This window comes from Gobio gobio (genome assembly GCF_949357685.1).
Source record: "Gobio gobio genome assembly, chromosome: 13".
NCBI classification, from domain to species: Eukaryota; Metazoa; Chordata; class Actinopteri; order Cypriniformes; family Gobionidae; genus Gobio; species Gobio gobio.
The window spans coordinates 19,369,648-19,394,759 of record NC_137106.1 but is presented as its reverse complement, the minus strand read 5'-3'; the positions used below and the strand labels follow the sequence as shown (position 1 = coordinate 19,394,759).

Below are 25,112 nucleotides of genomic sequence, written 5' to 3'. Positions count from 1 at the left end.
GTCACTACGTTCTGGGCAGGGACTCAAAGTGGTTTTGAGATGGTCATATTGATCTGAAGGCAGTTGGACAAGGCTGGTCGGACTGAGCTGCACAGGCAAAACGGCCATGAAGGATCATTTCTGGTCTTGAGGTTCATTCAGGCGTAAGGCAGTCATCTTTAGTAAAATTTCATGACAGATATTTTAAACATACATTATATAATCAAGACATCGCTAACAGGTCAAAGTAAAATATTAACGAATATATAGGAAAATATAGTGCATATATATTTAGTGAAAGAGTTCATTTCTCTAGTGACTTTTTAGAACTGTGGACACTGAATGACTTGCCTGAGGTAAATGTAATGCGTGACATTGTTTACAAGCTGTTTTATTGGTGTCTTTCCGCCATTGAAACACTGATTGAGCGATTACATGAGATATATATGTTTCAGTAAGTTGTACTGTATCTTTCAACATACCTTTATATGTTCATTCATGTTTATTCTGTAACTAGTATTAAAGAGGAAGAGATGATCGCGTTCACCACGGCGCCTATACAGTGATCTGTCACGCCACATCAAAGAGCGTCAAAACGGCATTTATTGTTTGAATTTTGCTATAAAATGGACAGAATTTGAAATATGACACTTTGTTTCTTATCGAAAGTAACAAAACATGGAGCTTATTGCGATTATTGGTGGTTAGGCTTTTATTCGTCATGTACTCAAGAAATTTTGCGGGACGAATACGTGTGCCGTTACACGCCATAATTACTATTTAATCAAATATCAAGGAAGAAAATTTGTTTTGTGACATAAGGTAAAGTGAGGTCAACCTCAACAATGGAGCAGGGCTGGGCCATACCACAGTACATACCATGGGTGGTGTATCATGGTTTTTTGGTTCAGTTTGAATATTGTTACACCCCTACATATAAGTATGTGTATTTAACATTCAAGCTTCATGAGCGCGCGTCTCTCAGACAGCAATGCTTACAAACTAGGGCTGAACGATATATCGTTATCGTATCTATATCTAGATGAACTTTCAAGATATTACTATTGAAAAAAGCAACGATATAGACGATATAGATTTCCCCTCCCCGCGCTTGCCCTGCATACAACTCTGGCAGTCACAACAAATATCAGTTTTACGAGTGCCCTTGAATGCACCGCTAAAGCCAGCGCGCACAGCCTACCAGGGACGTGGGAACTATATTGTGAGAGGGGGGGCGGCGTTTCCATGGTGACGCGTCATTGCTTGTCACGTGACACACTGCAGCAGCAACAGTGCTGAATGAATGATGATCTGCTTTTATGTCATTTTTTCCTTTTTTATTCAGAATATTCACAAATGTGTTAGCTATGGCATGAAATATCTGATATTCCGATTGACAAATACATGCAAGTGGAAGTATATTGTTGTTTAAACACCTTTATAACGATCGCGTTAGTTGAGCTGTATGCGCGATGGGCGCCGCCGTGTTAGTTTGTGCCGCAGACACAGTTCAGAGAATCGGATCTGTTGGATTTACAACCTCTATGTTTACAACACGTGAACACTTCTCCCGAAATACTTCAAAGTAAGTGGCTGGTGAACTGGGAATAGAATAGAGTAAACATTGAAGTTACTTACACAATGTGTATCTGATATGAATAAAACGTGTCGAATTATAATGGAAAGGAAAGGATTATTATTACCTCTTCCATAGACATCAGTGTGTATTTTACAAACTCTAAATGTATTGTTTTTTTAGTACTTATGTGAATTTATATGTTTGAAACCTAAAATAAACAGTATGTGGTTGAAAACACTGAAAAGTTGTGATATATGACAGCTCTGAGCGCGCCTGTCTCTGGCTAAATTCAACATTTGAATTTAGCAGTTGATCATGTGATGCACTTGATCATACGCTCCAGGGACCAGCCTAGACTGATTACACCTGTGTGATCGTACGTGCGAAAGGCTTAAAAACAATATATTTTCTGACACAAATTTTTGAAATGTAGGCTTAAATCAAACACATTTTAATTCAGATTTTGGTTTTCACCGAACACGTAGTCATATCGTATTGTATCGATATCGAGATATCAGGCATGAAAATCGTGATATGAAATTTTGTCCATATCGTTCAGCCCTATTACAAACGCATTCAAATGATAAGCTTTCATGATCGTGCAACACAGCAATGTCCCTTGAGCTTAAACGCGATAGATTGGATGACAAATTTCTACCGGTATATCGCCCATCCCTAATGTTGGTGCGAGTTATATATGCGACACGGTCAGATAACTACATTGAACAGAATAACTGACTCATCTACTTTTCAAACCCTGAAACAACAAAGAAACATGCAATTCTAAAAGGTGTCAAAATGTTCCAGCCCTTCAGATCAAGGCATCATTCACATTGTTTTCTTGACTTCACAGCATAAACAAACCTGTCATCTGCAATTTTATCATGCATGAACTAGTCAACATCACTCCGCTGAGGCTTTCAGAGCAAATAATGCACTTGGACATCTTTATAGAGGGAGGAGAGAATGCAAAAATATGTTTGCATTTTCAAGACCATAGCTTGAAAGCAGAGTTTAAAATGAAGAGCTTGAAGATCAAACCAAGACTCCAGAATTTGACATGACTATGCAATGAGAATACAGTGAAAGAGTCCTCTGTGCTCTATAGCATGTGTAGGAGTTTTCCGTAGGGCGCATATAAACCCCTGTAAGACAATTAATCAGAGACCAAAGACAACAGGCTTTTGTCTTGGCTTGAGACATGCTCAAATTGGCACTGCAAACAACATTTAAAACAATTAACTGCAATGTGCAATGTAACAAGCCGATCATAATGCCAGCCATTTTTCATTTATCTAATATACTGTACCATTCAACATTTTAGGGGTCTTTTTTTTATTAATATTTTTTTTTCTGCAGGGACGCATTCAATTGATCAAAAGTTAAAAAAAGTATTAAGCAGCACTGCACAACTGTTTTCAACATTGACAATAAAAATCTTACATGAAGACCAAATCAGCATTTTAGAGTGATTTCTGAAGATTAAAGTAATGGCTGCTCGGCTTCTGAGACTTCTTTCAAAAATATATATTCTATTTATAGACAGTTTCGATGGCAACAACATAAACAAACGTTACTGCGCATACACGCTTTTGTGGCCCAAACTTAACTTCCGGTAGACGTCCGCAAAGGGTAGGGCTGTACGATTAATCGAAAAATAACCGAAACCGACATTCAGAACCTCTAACCAACGTATTTTTCCCATGTCGGTTATTTCGGTTTTCACGTGACTCCGCCCTGTCAGTCACATCAAGTGCAGTTTGCAGGCACACAGAGATGCAGGAGCAGTTATCTGTGTTTATAGATGCCCAGAATCACTATAGTAACTGCATGTTTTACACAGTTTATACAGGTAAGTTAATTGCCGTTCTTCATACAGCCTACCGCTGACGCGCGCACACACACACACACACACACACACACACACACACACACACACAGACGGCGCGCGCAAGCCCTGAAGCCAGATCGCTTTCACTTTCGTGCTCATAAAGTTTGTCAAGTACATGCGTTTAAAGGCTTGCCAGTTTCAACATGTATAGCGATTGTGCACTATTCAAAAACAACAATACGGAAAACGTATCCGTTCAGTGCTCAGCTTTTTTCTGTGACACAGAGCCGAGCCGATCGCATCTCTGACAACACGCGCGCCCTGAAGGCAGACCTCTTTCACCTATCCTCACAAAGCTTGTCATTTGTATGTGGTTTAAGCCCTGCCAGTTTGAACATTAAAGCGAGTTTCGGCCATCAGATGTGTATTATGTTGAACTAATGCCTGATATATTGTGACAAACGAACACTCAGACAGAAGCTCAGACATCACGCGAAGATCGCGCGCAGAAACGCTCAACGTCTCAACGATGTCCTGTGACTAAAGTAAAGTCACTAAAGTAGCTTAGAAACTCAACCGTTATAGTCATACATTTTAATACCTTTGAAGTACAAACCACAGCTTCATAATGAATAGAGACGGTATAAGTAATTCACACACACAATCACTCTCTCATTAATGTATTCAGATAAATGGAATGTAGGCCTATGCCTACTAATTTATCTGTATCTTATGTACAACAAGCAGAAATCTGCCCCATAGACAATAACTGCTGAAAATGAACCGTTTTCTTCAAGTATTTTAAAATCAAAAAGAAATGCACTTTTTCATTAGAAAAAAAAAATCCACCTGTTCTATATATAAATATGTAGAACATATTTACAGTACAAACCTTATCAGTGAACTTACTCAAAAACCTTGTGAAGGCAAAAAAAAAAAAAAAAAAAAAAAGCAAATTAATCGTTCATTAATCGTAATCGAGGTAAAATGTTCAATTAATCGAGGTTTTATTTTTGGGCAAATCGTTACAGCCCTAGCAAAGGGTTAATAACAATAGAGGCTGCGTTATCTTTCTTAATCTTATGCTTTATCATCTTTAGTTTTAAAGGTAGGGTAGGTAAGAATGATCTAAAACACCTTTGTCCAAATTTGTTTAAACTTTCTTTATATGTCAATGCATAATTAAAATGTAAGTACTCTGAAAAAGAGAGTATAAGAATCGAGTGACTCTAGACTTTTTAATCTGCAATAAACACAGCTCATTATTTTCGTTCGGGCCGAAACAAGTGATTGACCTGGGCGACTGTCACTCTCTCTCGCTACCATGGCTACCACCGCTTTTGCTCCAGGATCTGCCCACATGCGCGCACCCCAGTGTTGCCAAGTCGGGCTACTTCAACACTGTTGCCGCGGGCTGTTTTTCATGTCCGCGGGTTGAAGCGACCCCAATTATGTGATATTTTGCCCCGGGATTTGCGAATTATAGCAGGCAGCCCTACCAAAAAGACACAAATTTTACCCCCCAAATTTTTACCGGAGAAACACGATTGGGCTTGTTTTGGGCTAGTTTTGAGTAGCAATTGGGTGGATTTTGTTGTGAAAACCTGGCAACCCTGGCGCACCCATTTGATTTGAGGAGTTCAAGAGGCTGTATTTCTGCTGGACAGGTAATCTTTCATTTTGATTATACATTTTTTTGGTTTATGTTTTCATGAAGCATGTATCACTAGCCCACGTAGCTGCCTAATATAGCTAACATAACATTACTTAGCATAAAGTTACAATGTTATACACTTAGTGAGCCATTAGTAGAGATGATAAATACTCAATATGCTTAGCTCAAGTTGATCGTTGTTGTGTTGAATTTCGCAAAATGTAACTTTAGATAACAAAATTCATGAGTAAAAGCTAGTACACCACATCCAGGAACTTTTTTTAGAACTGAGATAGCTTTAGCTACCCTCTGTCTAAACTCTTTTACCATGTTCACCGGGAACTTTACCTGCACGTTTATTTCGGCCCTTGGTTTGTTTTTATATTCTCTACCTATGTTTACTGATGTTTTTATCTTGTATCTGTGTGTGTCGTAGACACTGTGTTGTGTGTGTATTTTAAACTTTACCAGTATCGTTATTCTAGCTTGATAGTGAGTACTAAAAGACATCTTATTTGTTTATATTCATAATGATAAAGTTAGATTTTTTATTACATGTGATTCTGACATCATGTCACTACATGCACTCCGCTCCTTCTTCTCCGCTCGCCTCAGGTAAATAATGCGTCTCTTTCAGCTAAGCGGTCGGTGTATCGCGTTCATGTGTTTTGGGGGCGTGGCTTTGGAAAGAGCCCAGAAGGGAGAAGGTGGAGTGAATGGAAATAATGAGCTGTCTTTAAAACAGTTGTGAGAGGTCTACAGGAACTCAATTTTTATACTTTCTTTTTCAGAGTTTGGAAATTTGGAAAAAAGTTTTTTAACCAAATCTTACCTACCCTACCTTTAAATGTGCAACATTATCTTAATTTATATGTTTTTATTGTTTCAGCATGTTTATTATAAATAATCTCCCATTTCTGTCTGCAATATAGAGTGGGGGAAAACGTCCCCCCTTAAAGGGTTAGTTCACCCAAAACTGAAAATCCTGTTATTAATTACTCACCCTCATGTCACTCCAAACCGTAAGAAAAATATCTTAATTTGTGTTCCGAAGATGAATGAAGGTCTTGCGGGTTTGGAACGACATGAGGGTGAGTAATTAAAGACAGAATTAAAATGTGTGGGTGAACTAACCCTTTAAGGACCGTGTAATGCCGTTTTCTGTACAGTATCCTATATAAATCATGCAATGCGTCAGAATAACATGTTTCTTTGTTTCATAATATAAGATTAATGTTGGGAAACTTAAACTTATAGATTAAATACCCTACTTGAGATTGATATGAATGCATCACAAAAATCCGTGCTCTATGGGCACTTCCATTAATAGAGGATAAAGCGAAAGTTGTTTCAGGAGGCCTATTACATACCTAATTTAAATATTTTGCGGGAAACATAAATCCGATCAGTTATCCAGAAGGCGATCACTTGATTTGAACAAATGTAAACGCGCTGTGTCCTGATTGACTGATGATCTGATCTGCTTGATTGGATCTCTGTGATCGCATGTTAATGTCAAGTGTAAACGCAGAATACGCCAGAATAAATTACCTCTAGAGTAGATTATTTCTGATATCAAGCAAAATAAATAACAAGTAAATTACATTAGACATACAGTCTAAATTACATTAGATGCTGCTCTTGTATGCAGTCAGACTGGATATTTATGATGCTTTCAAGGCTTTTTAGTGAGTCGCACACAGTTTTTGCGCTGGTGTCATATGCTCTCTGCTTGATCATTAATATTAATATCATGTTATCCAAGAATAGTACGTCAAAAATGTGTTTCTACTGAGTAGTGCTACATACTATCCCCTAACCAGACCGATAAACAAACACAGACCGGAAGTTAACCTCAGGCCAGGCGTGTAACCGTGGCAACGCGCATGCGTCCAATGAAACTGTCTATATTCTATAAAATAATATGACTTTACATATAGACATTAGTGGCAGAGCACCACAGAAGGACCAAAAACAGCGAATCAGACATCTTCATCAGGCACATGATGGCTTATGTTTTGTCTGTTCATCAAGATAATGAAACATGTTTCTTCAAGTGTGTTATGCATCTAAGCAACAGCAGTTCTTGTCAAATGTCAATCTGTGATTACAAGTCGCCCACTACAATTGCTGATAGAGGAGCACAATCACCGCCACAGCTCAAAAAGCACCTGCATTTGGATGTTTATTTCACACCCTCAGCCACAGAGCTGTGTTCTGAAAGTCTAACCTTAACTAAATGAAAATAAACCCCCCCAAAAAACTGTCGTTCTGTATTGGAACTAAAGCAAAAAATTCTCCAAGGCACATATGTAATGGGCCACAACTCTTTCTGGAGGAAAAAAGACAAACAAAAAACAGAGTGATGAATCGTGGAGGAGTTCGGCGACGCAAGTAACTCTTGACAGTCTGATCCATTGCCGAGGGCAAGAATGTGAAATGGAAAAGTTCTCATCAGGAGTGGAGAGGCCTTCTTCTAAGGAAATAAATGGCACCCGCATCTCCAGCTCACGGAGAGGAGACAGAGAGATAATGAAACGGCAGGCGGATGTTTATCGACTTTTATGAATTCTATTTGATCTTGCTTCTGTCGTCACTTGTTGGCAAAAACACAAAACTCCCTTGTGCCGCTGGTTCTGAGGGTGGGCAGGACAGCAGAGGGAATATGACAAAGAATGCAAGCACGCAACAGATGGGAAACAGAGTGGCCAATTACCCCGCGCTGTAAAAATCGCTGGGTGTGCGGCATGAGAGGAGGAGATGAGGTGATTCATTCAGACAAATGATACCTCTCTCACAAGCTGCCTCCTGCTAGAACACTGTATATGTCACGCCAGGTTTCCAGCTAGCATGCAAAGTAAAATGTAAGCGAATAAATGCAACATACAAACCACAGAGAGAAAGCTGCTAATGAATAATGTTGAGTGATTTCAAATAAATGTTGTAGTGCCGTGCGGTAGGCCACAGGCGTTCAGAAGCGTTTGCGGAGCGCCTCTGTGATTGCGTCCCAAGGGCATTTCAACTGCCCTGAAATTCTATTTTCCAATGCCGAAAAGCCTGTTTATGCGCGACTGTTAATGCTCACAAAAGACGCTCTGATCACACCAATAAACCGTGCAAATCACTGAAGCACCGAAACATCCAGTCGCACCAAACTCGGGCATGCAGTGATGCAGAGTGTGTCACTAGGCACGCTGATTAGCATGGATGTCAGTGGAGCACTAAAGAGGGCAGCTCATCCAGTGGCAGGTCCTCAGCAAAACAGACCCCATGCAGTACTGCTATCTGCATCACTTATGGGCATTCATTCATAGACACAATCACAAATGTTGAAAGATTTTTGCTCGATCCCAATCACTTCCTTCCTTGGATCTTTTCACTCTTTTATCATGATCTCACGGTTTTGAGACTGAACAAGGACCAAAGAGAACCTCTTTACAACATATATTACACAGTTTCAACAACGCGTTCATGGTTGAGCAATAAGGTCGGCCTGTTGACATATCTGGCAGGTGTCGTTTATTATGTACATGTGTTTTTGTGCCTTGCAATGTAAATGTTTGGTTTTCTATGATGTCTATTCATCTTGTAAGAATCAGTTAGAATGGATTGATAACTATAATTATCAACCCATCACAATATGCCATTGTTTTCCAGCCAACATGTTTATGAATTAATAGATGTCATGCTGTTAAATTATATCTTGCTGCATACTTTGCATGTACTGTTGCAAGTTAAAAACGTAATAAATGTGTTTTGTAAAGGAAACTTTGACCATAAATTCTAAATGATTTTCTTTTCTGTAAAGATTAGCTTTTAGCATATTGGAACATGTTTTAAATTTAAGTCCCAAATTGAATTTTCCCTTATAAATTTTATAAGGGACAATTCAATTATGGGACTTAAATTTAAAAAATGTCTAGATGTAAAATGTAATTGTCAGTAGTCTCAAATAGCTAAAATGTAAAAACATGTTGGCAGACATAGTTTTGCATTATTTTTTTTTTTAAATATTTATACACATGGTGACGATGCTTGACTCGATGATGTGTTTGTAATCTAAACAGATTAAAGGGTTAGTTCACCCAAAAATGAAAATTCTGTCATTAATTACTCACCCTCATGTCGTTCGAGACCCGTAAGACCTCCGTTCATATTCGGAACACAAATGAAGATATTTTTGTTGAAAGCTGATGGCTGAGAAAGGCTTCAGACAGGCCTCCATTGGCATTCAGTACACTTATACTCCCAAGACCGATAAAAGGCACTTAAAATGTCGTTACAAAGTCCATCTACCCACAGTGACTCTACAATAATCTTACGATGCGACGACAATAGTTTTTGTGCGCAAAAAAAATCAAAATAACACCTTTTTCCAACTTGTTACTGCCTTCCGTGTGTGCCTCCACGACGCATGCGCGAGAATATGACGTAGATCCGGCGTTCGTACAGATGACCCAGAAGCGATTTGTTTACAATCAGAGGAAGACGCGCGTATCTCAGCTGTTGGATTCTACATTGATCGTGCTTTAGGTCTCGGCGTAGTTCTCAAAATGGGGCTTAAGTGTGCATTTCATGGATTCCCGAACCCCGGCGCTACGTCATATTCTCGCGCATGCGTCGTGGAGGCACACACGGAAGGCAATAACAAGCTGGATAAAGGTGTTATTTTGATTTTTTTTTGCGCACAAAAACTATTGTCGTCGCATCGTAAGATTATTGTAGAGTCACTGTGGTGAGATGGACTTTGTAACGACATTTTAAGTGCCTTTTATCGGTCTTGGGAGTATAAGTGTACTGAATGCCAATGGAGGCCTATCTGAAGCCTTTCTCAGCCATCAGCTTTCAACAAAAATATCTTCATTTGTGTTCCGAAGATGAACGGAGGTCTGACGGGTGTCAAACGACATGAGGGTGAGTAATTAATGACAGAATTTTCATTTTTGGGTGAACTAACCCTTTAAGTTTATTTTCTGTTTTCTTGTAAGTACTCCTCTTGCCAGTCAAATCTATTGACTCTTCACTAAAATCTAACAGAAAAATATTGGGTTATTTTTTCTACCCACATCCTGGGTTGAGCGTTTTGGGTCATTTTGGGATCATTTTTTTAATATTCGGGTAGTTTTTGTGTTACCCAGTCCCTGGGTCAAACGTAACAACACAGTGTTTAAGTAGTTTTTGTGTTACCCAGATCCTGGGTCAGACATAACAACCCAGCGGTTGAGTTATTTACAGGGGCACGATGCGAGTTCTACACAAGTGTTGTGTCAGTCTTTTCGCGTGATGAAAGCACCTGATGCCTTGCATAAAATTGTATGATTTTATTCTAAAGGACACAGAATATAAATACTTACACTGTCAGAAAAATGTACCTTTAGGGCTACAACAGCTAGTCACTTTGTACTTTTTTATTTACCATTAAAAGGTGCATATTAGTACCTTAGAGTAGCAATATGTACCTTAAGGTACTACTATGAACCTTCTAGGAGTTTGTTATCCAGTGACAAGCTGTTGTACCCCTTAAAGGTACCATTTTTTCAAAATGTTGTGACAGTGTAGGATGTTAAAATAGGTCCTCACAGAGCTGTTTACTGTTTGTTTATGGACAGGTTATGGAGTCAGTTACAGCATATTTCGGCTTCGAGTGAAACGCAGGGCGGCGTCCTGAGTTCCCCCGCTGAACATGATACAAGCTCCGGCACAATATCCAGAACCGTTACGGTGGAACACGATAAAAGAGACTGGTCGATTGCACTCTAAAAAATGCTGGATCATGTCAACCCAAATTTGGGTCAAATATGGACAAACCTAGTCGTCGGTTTAATTTTTTTTAATTACATTTTAACCCAGGGGTTGGGTTTGTCCACATTTGACCCAATTTTGGGTTAAAACAACCCAGCATTTTTTAGAGTGTACACTTGAATTGCTTCTAAATGTTTAATTTTTACTTAAATATTAAATATATAATAGTTAAATATTTGTTAAACGGCTTAAATGTAGGCAACATGTATTAAAAACAATATAAAATATGTAAATATGTATTATGCTAGTATTATAGTAAAAATGAATCAACCCATTATGCTGGTTAAAATGAACCCAACATGTGTTATATCCACTGATCTATATAGAGAACTGGATTGCTCATGACGTCATAAAATGTGAAGCCGTCACGCTGCCATATTGGTATTCCCTAATAAGCTCACACATTCTATTGAATCAATAGGAAATTATATGATTTTAGTGAGAAAACATTGCCTAAGAGACACCGTTTTTATATTTGAAGTCTCCCTGTACATTCTTAAAGCACAAACCGTCCTGAGCCGGGACATGGTTATTAGTTTAAAGTTGGGAATTTCCCCTGCTTATTAAAAAGTTAAGTTCATATTCATTACAGTAGTGAACATCAGCTGGGTGGGCGGACGAGACACTTCAGCGTATGTATTACAAAAGTCAAAACGCGCATTTTGAAATCGGAATAAAGATTTATGCCTTGTAAGGTCTATGCCTTCTTTTCTAAGGTCTTATACCTGAAATCCCCCTTGTACTGTAAATATTGTTGACGTAATAATCAATGCACACTATGCTGTACTGTTTATCAAAAATTGCTGCAAGTATAGTGAAGCTGTTGTCTATCCTGCTTAAGCCATTCAAATGTATTCACCGACAGTTTTGAACTTTTGAGAGCTCCATGAACCACGTGACCGCGTGCGCCGCTGTGAGATGAAAGCATGTCACAACTCTGTTTTTCAACGGCTCTGGCTTTAACTCTTATGCCACATTAGCGCCAAAATGCTATTTATTGTTTGAATTTAAAAGCTCAGACTTTGGTTCATATCAAAAGCCAGGTTTGGCAATTTGGCTTGAGATTTACTTGGGCAGAGTGAGAGCGTGAGGACAGAGCCTGAAAGCGCATGCCTCACGCCAAATGCCGGCGAGTTGGGCGAATGGAACGCACCGTGTGTGTGTGTGTGAGTGAGAGAAAGAGTGACAGAGACAGAGGGAGAGCAGGGAACGGAAATGCAGCTGAACGAATACGCTGCGTGTTTTGAATAGCGTTAAAAAAATAAGTTAATAATAGGGATGGGCATTTTTGTCAATTTCTCATTTCGATCATCGATAGGTCTCAAAAACGAGTACTCGAGTACTCGGGGGCGGGGCATGTGCAGGGGGCGGGGCATGTCCGTCATTGAGATAATGAAAACTGTTATGAAAATGGTTGTTGACAAATACAAACGTGACATGAAAACAGGTATATGAAAACATGAACATATTAAACAAAAAATAACTGCTTGATTATGATGCATAAATGTCTTTGTAAAAGAAACATCTTTATAAAATGACCGTCTCAAATAACCAAGTCAGTAATATCGAGCATTGCCGTTGAGCTGAAACTGTGAAATAACACCACCCTGCAGAGCTTGCTATCTGGTTAATAAACCAAACGCACCCTATATCAATATTAATATGAACCTATTACAACTTAAATTAAAACAAAAGGACGTGAATGCGCACGTGAACTTCAGCGTGCTAGATTTGACAGGCTATGGTTTGAAACGGAACATTTTGAATGCGCTCTTCCCTTAACAACGCTGATACACCGACAACGAAAGCACACAGAAACAACATTTTATTAAAATCGTGTTCTCATTATAATGCTTTGACAGATTGACTCTGTCTGCACATCATGAACTTAATTGTATTATTCATGATCGAAGCGTTTACAGACATCACTGCACGTTTTCAAACTCATAACGAAAGACAACTTTAAATAAACTAGGTCTACAGTTAAAAAATACGAGAACAGTATAGCAATAGCACTGCTGCATTACTAATGTCAATGATTCTGAGAAAGAAATAGCCTATCTGAAAAGAATATGACTGTCTCTAAACCATGTCGAGCTCGAGCATTATGCATTTGAGCTGAAACTGAAGAGAATGAACAGCCGGTATAACGGCAGCGCTTTTCTAGTTTATTAAGCTCAACCAAACGTGTTTTATATTAGATTAATCAGATAGACAACATAAAGGTAATCTTCTGCATCTGCAGAAAAGGACGCGAATGCGCACATGAACTTCACGCGCTAGTCTGAGTGTTCTCGCTAGTTTCTCTGTGGATCAGCTGATACACGGGGAACTGAGCACAGATCATTTACAGCATTTTCCACGGTGCTCTCATTATAATGCTATGTAGGCTATGACAGATTGGCGCTGCACATCTTGCACTAACCATTCAATGATCACAGTGATTCCAGACATCACTGCAGTGTGCGCCTCAGTTTCACTTTATTTCACCGCGGTCTGGAGGCGTGCTGTATAACGCTAACCAATCAGACCTCAGGTACCGCGCAAAACGACGCAATAACCAATAAAAGAGACAAATATTTTTTTTTTCAGGGCGATCATCGTTCTCATGAACGATGATCGCTGTCACGTTCGAGTACTCGACCACTGTTGCCCATCCCTAGTTAATAACGACACGCAATATGTGGCGGCCGATGTTGATTCTGTGGCGCACCGCCACAAATTAGTCTATGTGTGGGAAACACTGGGCATATAACCAGCTATACAATTATGCATCATCATATATCAATGTACACTTTAATAAAATAAAAGAGTCTTGCTGAACAAATACAGTAAAATCAATGTCCATTGTCCACTAAATCTTATAATGTATTCTGCTTGTGAAACCAAAGTATGTTGTAGTTGGCATGAATGGCAATCCCACTCTTGATCCCAATTAAGACAACCTTTGCCTTTTCAACACAAAAGGGCTTGCCACAACACTATGAGGATTAGCGAAAAATTAAGTCGACAAATCCACTGATCAGATTATCTCTGCGAACAGGATCTTCTCTGCCTTACACGCCTCTCGCTGGCACAGGCTAATGCTACTCCGTGGTGTCTAAACTGAAGTCGATAACCTGGCTCAAAGATGCCTCTCCACAAGCAGTCGATTTCAAAGTGAATGAGAGAAGGAAAAAGGAAATGGACATTGCAACAGAGAGATGAAAAGAGTGAAAAGGAGGTTAAAGAAAGGGCAATGTTACCAAACAATACATCACCTGCATGGTAAGAGAAAAGAAAAAGAGTCCGCCAGGCCGTACTTTTTCCTCTGCACAGCTCAAAAAAGATGGAAGTGAAGAAAAGGACAGAACCCAGAATATCTCTGCTGTCTCTCTGTCATCAGTGTCACATGAGTTGTACTCCTCTGGCTTTGTACCAAATTAGCATTCGACTCATCCTCTGCCCTGTACATCGCTACTTAAATCCTCCGGCAGCTGATAAACTTTGTGATCATAGCACTTTTGAGTATACAGATTTCAAGTTTCAAATGGCCAGCGGTTACATGGCCTTGCCTTGCAATAGTTTCTAAGGAATAACTGATGCATGGGCACACAACTGCAAGTAGCATGTTGACATGCAAACTGATGCATGTGAAGTATAGCAATATGAAAACATTCAAATTAAAGCTTTCGGTGACAACCTAAGTTAGCTTTCTGTCTCAAACCCAGTTGCAGTTTGCTGCAGTTTTTGTTCTGTGTAGGCGGCCCAGCTGAGCCGAACCCCCGGGCTAACAACTCTACTCAGTGGGTGAGGGGCAGCTGGGCATCTAGCCAAAATGTATAGCCGAGATTCGCACACAAAACCAACAACGAGCAACAGCTTAAAGTGTTCAATTCAACCTATGTAAATAGCAATGGAGAGAAGCAAATATTTCACTAGTGCTACAAGTGCTAAGGTTCAAACAAGAAGGTGGGGAAGGTTCTTATCAGACATTCCCTGCCTATAATATTCCATAGTACACTTTGTTTTCAGCTGAGTGGGGAGGCAATTTTCAGAGGACAGAGACTGGGACTTACAAAAGTACACTCAATAGGAGGATCTTTGTTGACATCTTTGTACGCATGCGCGAGTGGTTGTGTGGCAACAAAACAAACAGTATGGCGGGCTGTAAAGACGGGACGAGCACTTTCAAGAGAGTTAGCGGGCGAAATCCACAATATATAAGCACTTTAACATCTGAAGACCGGAGGTTTGGAGAGAAGCTCAAAATTTGTATTGGTGACAAAATTGAAGTTTTCAAAGCCCATATGAGATCTGGGATGACAAAAAACGTTGGTCCGACTCGCCCGTGTCTTGGCCACCAATCTGCTGGGGAAACATTTATTCTTATTTAATAGAAACCCCTGGACCCTTCACTCATAAAAGATTAAAGGCTTTCAAAAGTCTGGAGGCCTATGATTTTGTTTCTCGCAAAGTTGGGCCGATCTTTTCTGCCAAACAGAAAGCAGTGATCGTGCTAAAAGCAGAGGTTAGACCTGGCCAAGCAGTCACGGCGTGATTTGCATCTCCCTTGGGTGATCGCCAAAGAGAACGGCGAAATAATCACTGCTCACTGCGACTGCAAATCCGGGTAAGTCTTAATTGATCAGTGTTCTTATTTACTTATTTATTGAAAATGTAGTGATTGTTGTACCAATTCAATTGTGTTCAGTGTGAGACTTTCAATGGCGTCTGTACTAATTAGTACACACTAACTAGACACCTGAATCAGAACGCGAAAACATATGACTCGGTTGATTTGACTCAGTTTTATTTATTTTTTATTCAATCTTCTATAAATACATCACTAAGACTTACCATGAACAAAATGTGCCTCACAAACTCGATCAGAAGCTGCAGGAATCCAGGCTTTCTTCGGGGTGTCCAGGTTCAATCGCCTAATTGCACGCAACCATTTCTTTCGTTTTTCGCTATCCTTTTTGGAGGGAATTCGAAAAAACTTTTTATCAGGCCCCCAACGAGCCGTACAATCGACCACACAGCAAGAGTGAACCATCCTCTTCTCTAAATCCTCCTCCAAACGTGCAAAACAATCAAATTACAGGTATCTAGCGGTGTTTCTTGCCACACGACTCCCATGATGCAATGCGACAAACATAAACAATGACGTCACAAAAGATCCGCCTATACATCTGTGTCCTGTGAGGTTTGGACCATCTTCTTTTCTTCATACCCCAATGGCAGGAGACAGAATGGCTAAGTGATTGTAGACACACTGAGCCAGGATGGCATGTAAACCAAGTTATGGTATAAGCTAAAGTGAAGGTTCTGTGTATTCCCCACCATGTATCCTGCAACTGATAGGCAGTATCATGTAATCTAAGAGTCTGGTTGTTTGAAACTGTTAAAGATATCAATCAGCACAAGGTGAAATCCAATCATGCCAAACCCCATCAATCCTCTTAGTATGACAATCCCCCATCCCTGCTTTGTGCATAAAAGGGATGACAACACTTTCGACATACAGACCAGCTCTGACAATCATCATCCATAGGCATGCTTGAGCTTGACCCATCTCAACCTGATGACTCCTGGGGGCTAGCGAATGAGATGCCATAACCCTGCAAATTGTGTTTGTTTAATAAGATTTTAATAGACATCCTGTCTGCCCTCTGATCCTACCTCTGTTGCTTTTTATGCATATCTCCACCCATCACTGTGAGTACCGCAGAGATGCTTAATTGTCCCAGAGAAGCCGTTAGCGTTCCACAAACCATTAGGGATGCCATTGAGTATGCTCCAGTTGAGCTGAGACAGCAGTCTCACTCAGGTCAGTGCTGAGCAATGCAGACTACAGGACTGGATGCCTCAAAAATGCTTCCATCATCCTTACCTCAGACATGAGTCCCCTGGGTTTTCAGCCTAAGGCCTATTTATACAGGACTAGTTTTCCTAAGAAGGCAAGGTGTAAAAAAAAAAAAAAAAAGGGGTGCATTAAATCACTATTTTTGGTGGGATTTGTTTCCCAAATAACATTTGAGTTACAGTAAGTAGCAGATGATTGATTTGAATGGGAATGACATCTCTACTCACTCAGATGGGAGTCTGGATGTGGGCTTTATAGAAGGTGCATGCATCATGAAACCCATTGAAATAATTAAGATTTAACTTTTTCTTTTTGAGCCAACAGCGGTTTCATTTGCCAAGAAATTGGCAAAAAGATCTAAATCCATAATAAAGGTGCAGTAGGCAGCGGAGTGAGATATTTCGCTTTACTTCAAAGTAAACGAAGAGAATCGGTGAAAAATAGTATTCCACAATGATTTCTATCCAGGTGGGAAAGATTTCTTAAGAGGACCACAAAGTTTGCAGAATAACATTATGTAATTTGTCAGGCAAGTGAGAAGAAAAAAAACAGACGTGGATGGGATTACAGGAAGTACATCTGTGAAACTCAAATTTACCTGACCTCTATTAGGGAGTGTGTGCCAGAGGGTGTGTTGAAGTTGGGTAGGACATAACTCTGGTGGGACAAGGTGTGTTTGCTGGCACAGAAGTAGGGTGAATAATAATAGCAAGCCAAATACATTATATTCTCTTGTAATTCTGACAGTCATAGTGCAAAGAACTGCAGAAAAAATACCTGGCTTCTAAGACGGTTACAGTCTATTTCTGTAGCTAGTTTTTCCCCTTTTCCTGAATTACAGTAACCTTGGCCTCATTGTCTGCACATAGCTCAAGCAGAGGACACGATTATTAGTTCTCAACTCTAAACAAGGGTCTCAGGTAGGTTTATTGAGACCCTACGGTCTGAGAGAGTCTACCAACTGCTTTGCATAAGTGCATTTGGCACAATCGCTCACGTTCATCTGTCTGCTATGGCAAGGGCATGAAGAACTTTGGGAGAAAAGCTGTGTCGTGCAACACATTTCCCTTGGTTTAAATGAAGCCCTGCGGTAGGTAATCATTGACTATGATGACTGCAAATGCACAGCTTCCAGGGAAAATATGCCCATTTAATCATTCAGACCATATGTTTGTGCAAAAACTTCATTTTTCTGCAGGGGTCAAACAAGGTCTGTTGTCAGTGTAATCCTGACCCTTCCTCTCCTCGATTGTGGGTGAAGGCAAAGCAGTTCCCCTGCAGCTGCCAGAGCGATGCTCCACATTGCAGTGTGGTATTTATAGCCGATGAAACAGCTCCCTGACGTTGGCCACTGTCAAGTCTGATGGGCGCAAAAAGCAGTCAGCCAAGAACCTACCAGCAAAACACACACCAATGCACAAGCATGCACACACACTGACTTTTACAATCTCCAAAGGGCTCTGAAGAATGGCTCACGGTCCCCCTTGTCCTGGGAAAGAGAGTTAGTAAAGACAATGGCTGGAAAGCTCTTCCTTGCAGGCCACTGCCGCAGAACTAGAATGGGGAAAGAGTGAGTGCAAATGTTCATCATGTGGAAAGCTACATGGTCTGCCATTAGGATCCCTGCCAAAGACCTCATCCATGTGATTATCCCACCCCACCGCAGCTACTTGCTTCATCATCCATCTCATGCAAACACTCACACCTGCACTTGTACATGCTAGTCCCTGCCGCCCAATCCCACACCTCTCTGCCGTTCCAATCAAAACCTATTGGGAGAGATTTTCCATCTCCTGCTCAGAGAGGTAAACTACACTATCATTAAAACTGATCAGAACCTCTTTATCCCTGCCCACTGCCCACATTGCTATGGAAACTCAGCCAAGAGTAGTCACCTGATATTGGCAGAATAAAAGAGATGAGCAAGGGGAGTGGGGGAGGGGAATCAGAGTCCCTCCACTCCAGTTTGATCCGTGATTTTGAGCTTTATTACAGACCCCATCCTGACCTTCGCTTCATAGCATGGGGCGAATGTATGTTAAAAAGTAGCAAAGCCCTGCACTCTATTACTCCTCCATTCAATCTCAATAAAACAAGCATAAACCAGAACCGTCTTTCCCTTGGTTAATAATTCTTCTTCATAATTCATCCCAGGAGACAATTATCTATCGAGGGCATTATTAGATTTCTCAGTTCATTACTCAAATGTGACAAATGTGACAAGACAGACGTGCATGCAGATGATTTCCACTTGGCAAATTGTCCTATTACATGATCATGTGACTATTGCGACACGTGCAGTCACCACATAAGTGTCATTAACTTGAGCAACACAAAACAGAACCTACATGTTCAAAGGTAACTTGGGATCAGGTTGGAAGGTGAAACTACACATTATAGAAATCCCATAACCACATATTAGGTTTTCAAGTTAATGTTTCACGACCATAACTGTGTGAGCAGAGTGAGTCAGTGCAAAACACTCATGGAGCAGAAACTGCAATAAGACTCCAGGGGCCTATGACAAATTAATGCATTTTTATGGTTCATTTGGGAGAGTTGTGATTGAACAAATAGAACTTAAATGCAAGATTAAAAGCAAACTTTCAACAAGATACATGATCGCACAATACTAAAAACTTACATGGATGTAAAGGTTTATAAAATACTGGAGTAAAGATAAACTTCACTTGGCAAGATAAAGCCACATTACACCCTGACATATTCATTTTATAACAGTCAAATGCTTTCACTAAATATGAATAGCCCCCACCCCACCCCTAATAGATAAGAAGAGGCTTAGTAGACCAAATTTGTATGAGTCGGTTAGTCACAGAAACAAAGAAAAAAACTCCACAGGAAGTGGCAAATCATCCTCAAATATGGCTTATTATTTGAAACAGGTAAGTAGTAGCAATAACTCTGTGGATTTAGTAAGTAATTCCCAGAAAAAGTCCCCTGGCTAAATGAACCTCCCCTCAGGGAAGCTACCAGGACTGCCATTGGCCATGGAAGCTCTGAAGACCCTGGCAAGTAAACATAGCAGAGTAGTATCGAATTCATTCTCTGTTTGTCTGACTTCAATGAGAAAAGTGAAGGAGTGACTTCTACCTGACCCTTAAAAATGGCTTTTGTTGGTGTAATCTAATATAGTTTTTTATTTAAAACGGTGAACCACTTTTCCAGATACTTAACAAAACATATTTTCCAGTGTACTTCTTTAAACAATGGAAAACTGCTAGACTGAAACCTGGTATTTATAATATATATATAAGCTAAGATATTTACATCAAATGAAATGAAATGCTCATATTTTTTGTACTCTGCTGTCCATCTTTGCTGAAATAAGGCCAAATGCAATGCAAATCAACTGATACAAGCCAAGATATCTACCTAGAAACCTATCAATTATCATGGCAGATTTAAAGGTGCTCTAAGCGATGTCACGCGTTTTTTAGGCCAACATTTTTTTTGTCACATACAGCAAACATCTCCTCACTATCCGCTAGCTGCCTGTCCCCAGAACACACTGTAAAAAAAACGCCTGCACCAGTTTGTTTTTGTTACAGTTTGTGGAGCTTAGGCGGACCGCGTTTTTTTTACAGTGTGTTCAGGGGACAGGCAGCTAGCGGATAGCGAGGAGATGTTTGCTGTATGTGACAAAAAATGTTTTGGCCTAAAAAACACGTGACATCGCTTAGAGCACCTTTAATTATTTCATTATGTCAATGCACTATTAAAGAGGTATGAATATTGAGATGTTGCACACAAGTCCAAGTACTGTATATGTAATAACCAAGCGGCCAATAACCTCCCGCAGTTTCTCTGGAAGCCAATACGGAAGTGACATAAACTGCAATTCATCGACTGGCCACTAGGGACAGGCTCCAGAAGGGAGCAGAATCTCATTGAGCCCCATGTTAAAATGGCCAACTTCACAGCAGATTAAAACATGTTTACAGCCTAGTACAATTTGTGATTTTGGTCTATACGGCTAATTTTGCCCTTCATGACAACTGTGAGGTGGGTGAATTTTTTTAGAACTCATTTGTTTACATTATATAAAGTATTAAAGTTCTGCATAATTAAGAGCGTGGCCACTTCGAGTGACAGGTGGATAGCCATTTATCTGCTGTCTGTTAGTCATCGCGTCACTTGAGCTCCGCCCACATCCCGCCTTTTTGCCCATTTTCTATTACCCGGGAGTGACGCACGATGAAGCGCTGCCAAGATGACAACGACCAGCTCAACCCTACTTTACACTTCAAAACTGCTCATCAGAATCCTATGGGTGACGTCACGGACACTACGTCCATATTTTTTTTACAGTCTATGGTAATAACACACTTGACTATGAAAGCTTGTTATCTGTGAACACTTGGAAACGCAGGGACTGGGCAGAACATCTGTAGAACACATTGATTTTACAAGGCTCTTAAGTGAGGCAAATGTTTTCTGAGCATCGATTAAAACAGCAGACGACATGACGGGAGATAAAAACCACAGAGTATCCTTAAAAGAGTGAAGCCAAATTGTTATATGATGATAATTAATGGTGCCCATCCTACTGTGTCTAATGCGTGTGATAGGAGTAGTAGATTAAGTAAGGAAGAGTACTGGAGGAGACAAATAATTCCTGTGCCTATGAAGTACAAATATGCTGTCTAGGTAGGCAGGTCACTTTCTTAAATTCTGATCCCAATGCAGTTTAGAAACATTACCTTCAAGCTATAAAGAACAGGGAAAGGACTTGTGGGAACTGTGCTAGGAAAAACAATCATCATCATAATAAGTGGTTTGTATTGTTGTAATAACAGGCTGTGAAAAATTAAAATGCCATCATCCTTTACTCACATTCACACAAGTCCACATGATGCATGCACTTTATTTAAAATAAGTCATCCATTAGCTTTGTATTGGAAACAGACCACTTTTTGAGCAAATCATTTAGATCTTTTTTTTTATTTTTATGAAAAAATAAACCAATCAAACGAATCACTTATTCACAAACCGTTCCATTTTCTTCATGTACTCTCATGAACATTCCATGCAGAACTAAGACGGATGTCATGATTTTCAGTAAATAATTTAATTCTGTAGCCTACCTCACACAATTGCTATATTTTGGCTCCAAAACACATAATAGTGTATGAGTCATGTGGACTACTTTCATGATACACTTATTCCAATTTTGAGACATTTTCAGTCCCCATTTCAGTCTTTTGATGGAAATTTCTAAGTAAAGTCAGCAACGGTGTTCTAACTAAGTAAAGTCATACAGGTTTGAAGGAACCCAAAAAGTTATGCAAATTAAATAGTGTGTTGTTAACTACTTCTTTAAACAATTTGTATTGCTCAGTAATACGCCGTATTCCTCATAAGGGTCTAAAAGTAAACACTCCCGATTTCTGCAGTGTCTTCATGTTTACTTGCCTTTCTCCTTTCTACCCACATAAACATGGGCACGCAACTGCTGTGGGTGTTTTCTGCTAAATGTCTGGCTAACATACTACCGGACATTTAGGCTGCTCCACTTTAACAGCCCTGATACAAACCACGTATTAATTAGTCATGTAAATGTGTGTTGTAGACCCGTTTGAGCTATATGGTGTGGATTCGCTGAAAGGAACGTTAGGCTTCCTCTATTTGGCTCCGCTACAATCATTCGTCTTCATCTCTCCCTACTACATATACACATTATACATTGTGCCGTGATGGTAATGGCTACAAAATGACTGTCTGACCGGAGCATACCTCGGTATCACGGCGCGAAAACACAATGCACTCGAGCTGCAAACCTGACCGTTATTTTTATCGTTCAGCAGCCGAGGAAGCTAGCAACAGGCCGGGATGGAGCGAACTCGCCGGCGAGAAAAACGCCGTTTTCCTTAACGTAATGCGGTCGTATATAACGGCGACACACTTACCTTTATTTGGCACCGGCGTACTTGTATCTCCACAGCGCGTATGTTTTAATGAAAGGGATGCTTCGCGAGTCCTGGCGGAAACAGGAACTGGGGAGACTGACTGCTGCTGTCTGAATTCTCACTGCGGGGCTCTTGAGGAGGCTGCTTGGCTGTCACCGGGCTGCACTGCGCATGCGTGTGTCAGATCACCACGATACAAGTGCTCCTCAGCAATGATCCAATTTCTTGGATCTCATTATTCATGGTTTTGCCAGTGTAATTCGACTGATTTTCTCCATGCAAATGTGACACATATTCATTCACTAATGACACCGCGGACAAAGCAATTTAATGCGAACGATCGTGTGGGATTGTATTAAAAAAGTAAAGAAAAGCCCACTATTATGCAAATAAAAGACACTCTCGGGGTAGTACAGATTAATAGATATTACATTTCTAATTAACGTCCAGTCTAATATCAGGCTCGAAAATCTAATGTTCAGACTTTCTATTCTGAACATAATAGGCTATTAATTATTGGACATTGCCTATTTGTCACTGTTTATATAGATTTTTTTAAAGGTGTCCATGTGACAGTGTAATTATTCATTTAAGTAGCCTACTGAGTAATAATAATTAACTACATGTACTTAGGCTACTATAGGGTTTGGTTTAGGGTTAGTTGCATGTAATCATGCAAAATGTATAGTTATTACTACAGTAACTACATGTAACGTGACACTATAATTACCACATTTTTATATTTTATACACTTCATATTCACATTTCACTTTATATTTTGCTCTCAGTGTTTTATTTTTTAACTTTTCTCGACTGGATTTGTGCTTATCATGACAACACAATATTTACATATGAAAGAAAGCAATGATTAAGTATTTTAACATATAAAAAAACAACTATAAAAAAACTAAAACAAATATAAAAGTTAGACCAACCGCTTTGGTTTATGGAATCCCATTTCTAACACATTAGAAAAAGTTAAATCATGCTTAATTACTGTACAAAATAAAAAATATTATATTTATAAGATCAAAAGTAGCAATTATGAATGATAACTGTGAGATAAAAGTCGAAGGTATGACATAATTATGACATTGTATCTCATCATTTTGTACTTTTTTTCCATTACTTTTAATCTCATAATTATGATTTAACAAACCATGATATTTTTATGTGTCAGAAATGGGATGACATATTGGTGGTCAGACCTGACTGTCTGTCATTCTGTCAAGACATCTATATATTAGATCGCTGATGTTCTTGTCATGTGTCTTTGTTTTCTTTCTAGTGCAACATGGCCAAGATCAGTGTTAGGGAAAGTTATGTTTGAAAGTGATGCATTACAATATTGAGTTACTTCCTAAAAAAAGTAACTAACTGCATTACTGAGTTACTTTGTATAGAAACTATTGCATTGCGTTACTTTTTCTCACCCATGCTGAACTTGCTTGTTTGTTTTTTAATAACAAAAAGTTCTATTTTTGGCAAAATTAACGCAAAGGCACTTTCAGACCAAAAGTGCAAATGCAAAAGGAAACATCTGTACAGTAGAGGGCGCGGCTCAAACAAACCTTTCAGCTGTGGTACTTCAGTTACTTCAATAAAAAAAAAGAAACAAATGTGATTTTTATTTAAAGTAATTTTTGCTTATTAGTATGGTTGAATTGGATCATTAGTGGTCAACAGCAAATACATTGGTTAATAAAGTAAGATTAAATACATATAAGTGTATACATAAAGTACATTTTGAGAAATACTAAATCTGTTTTTGTGCAAGGGAGATGAGTAAATGCATGTTCACATTAGTCTAGAACTAGCCTACAATATGTTCACACTGCGCAACGCCTCCGCACTTAATCACGATTTCTCTCAACATGGGGACAGAAGAGATGACAGTCAATAAATGTACAAAAAGTAGCTTGAGTTACTTATTTAAAAAAGTAACTCAGATATTTTATTGTAAATACTAGTTACTTGAAAAAAGAAATCTGATTACATAACTTGCATTACTTGTAATGTGTTACCCCCAACACTGGATAGTATATGCCTTCTGTTTAAGGCTTGCATTAGTTATCTCAGTTAAATTTAAAGAGATGCAGGATTTGGAGAGATTATTACAGTGGTGTTTTAATGAGGATTTTTTTTGTACAGTGATTGGGGGGATTTAAGGCCCGGTCACATTAAGAATGATAAAAATAAAGATAGGTCAAATAGTTTATACACTTTTTCTCAATATTAAAGAATAGTTTAAAGAAGAAGAGTAGAAGAAGAGTAGTTCATACCACAGAATACGATAACGGCACAGAGAAAAGATATAATTGGAATCACTTTCAGAACGATCTTATCCAGCTGATAAAAGATAAAAACACAGCAAATCAGAATCAACCCTGCTTTCAAGAGCTCAAGCTTTTAAATCGAGACAAGCACGAGCTTAGAATAAACGGAACGATATCTGTCTTTTGCTGTGCTGCATGTTTTTGTGATAATCAGTT

General features: G+C 39.4%; 1 protein-coding gene across 1 annotated transcript in view; it reads right to left on the bottom strand.

Annotated features, from left to right (window-relative positions):
• Positions 1 to 22,787, bottom strand: part of fut8a (fucosyltransferase 8a (alpha (1,6) fucosyltransferase)) — a 100,270-nt gene extending 77,483 nt beyond the window's left edge. The window contains exon 1 of the mRNA XM_079833165.1: positions 22,621 to 22,787. The gene's annotated coding sequence lies outside the window, so the exon portion shown is untranslated. The remainder of the gene's footprint in view (positions 1 to 22,620) is intronic.
• Between the last annotated feature and the right edge of the window lie 2,325 nt (positions 22,788 to 25,112).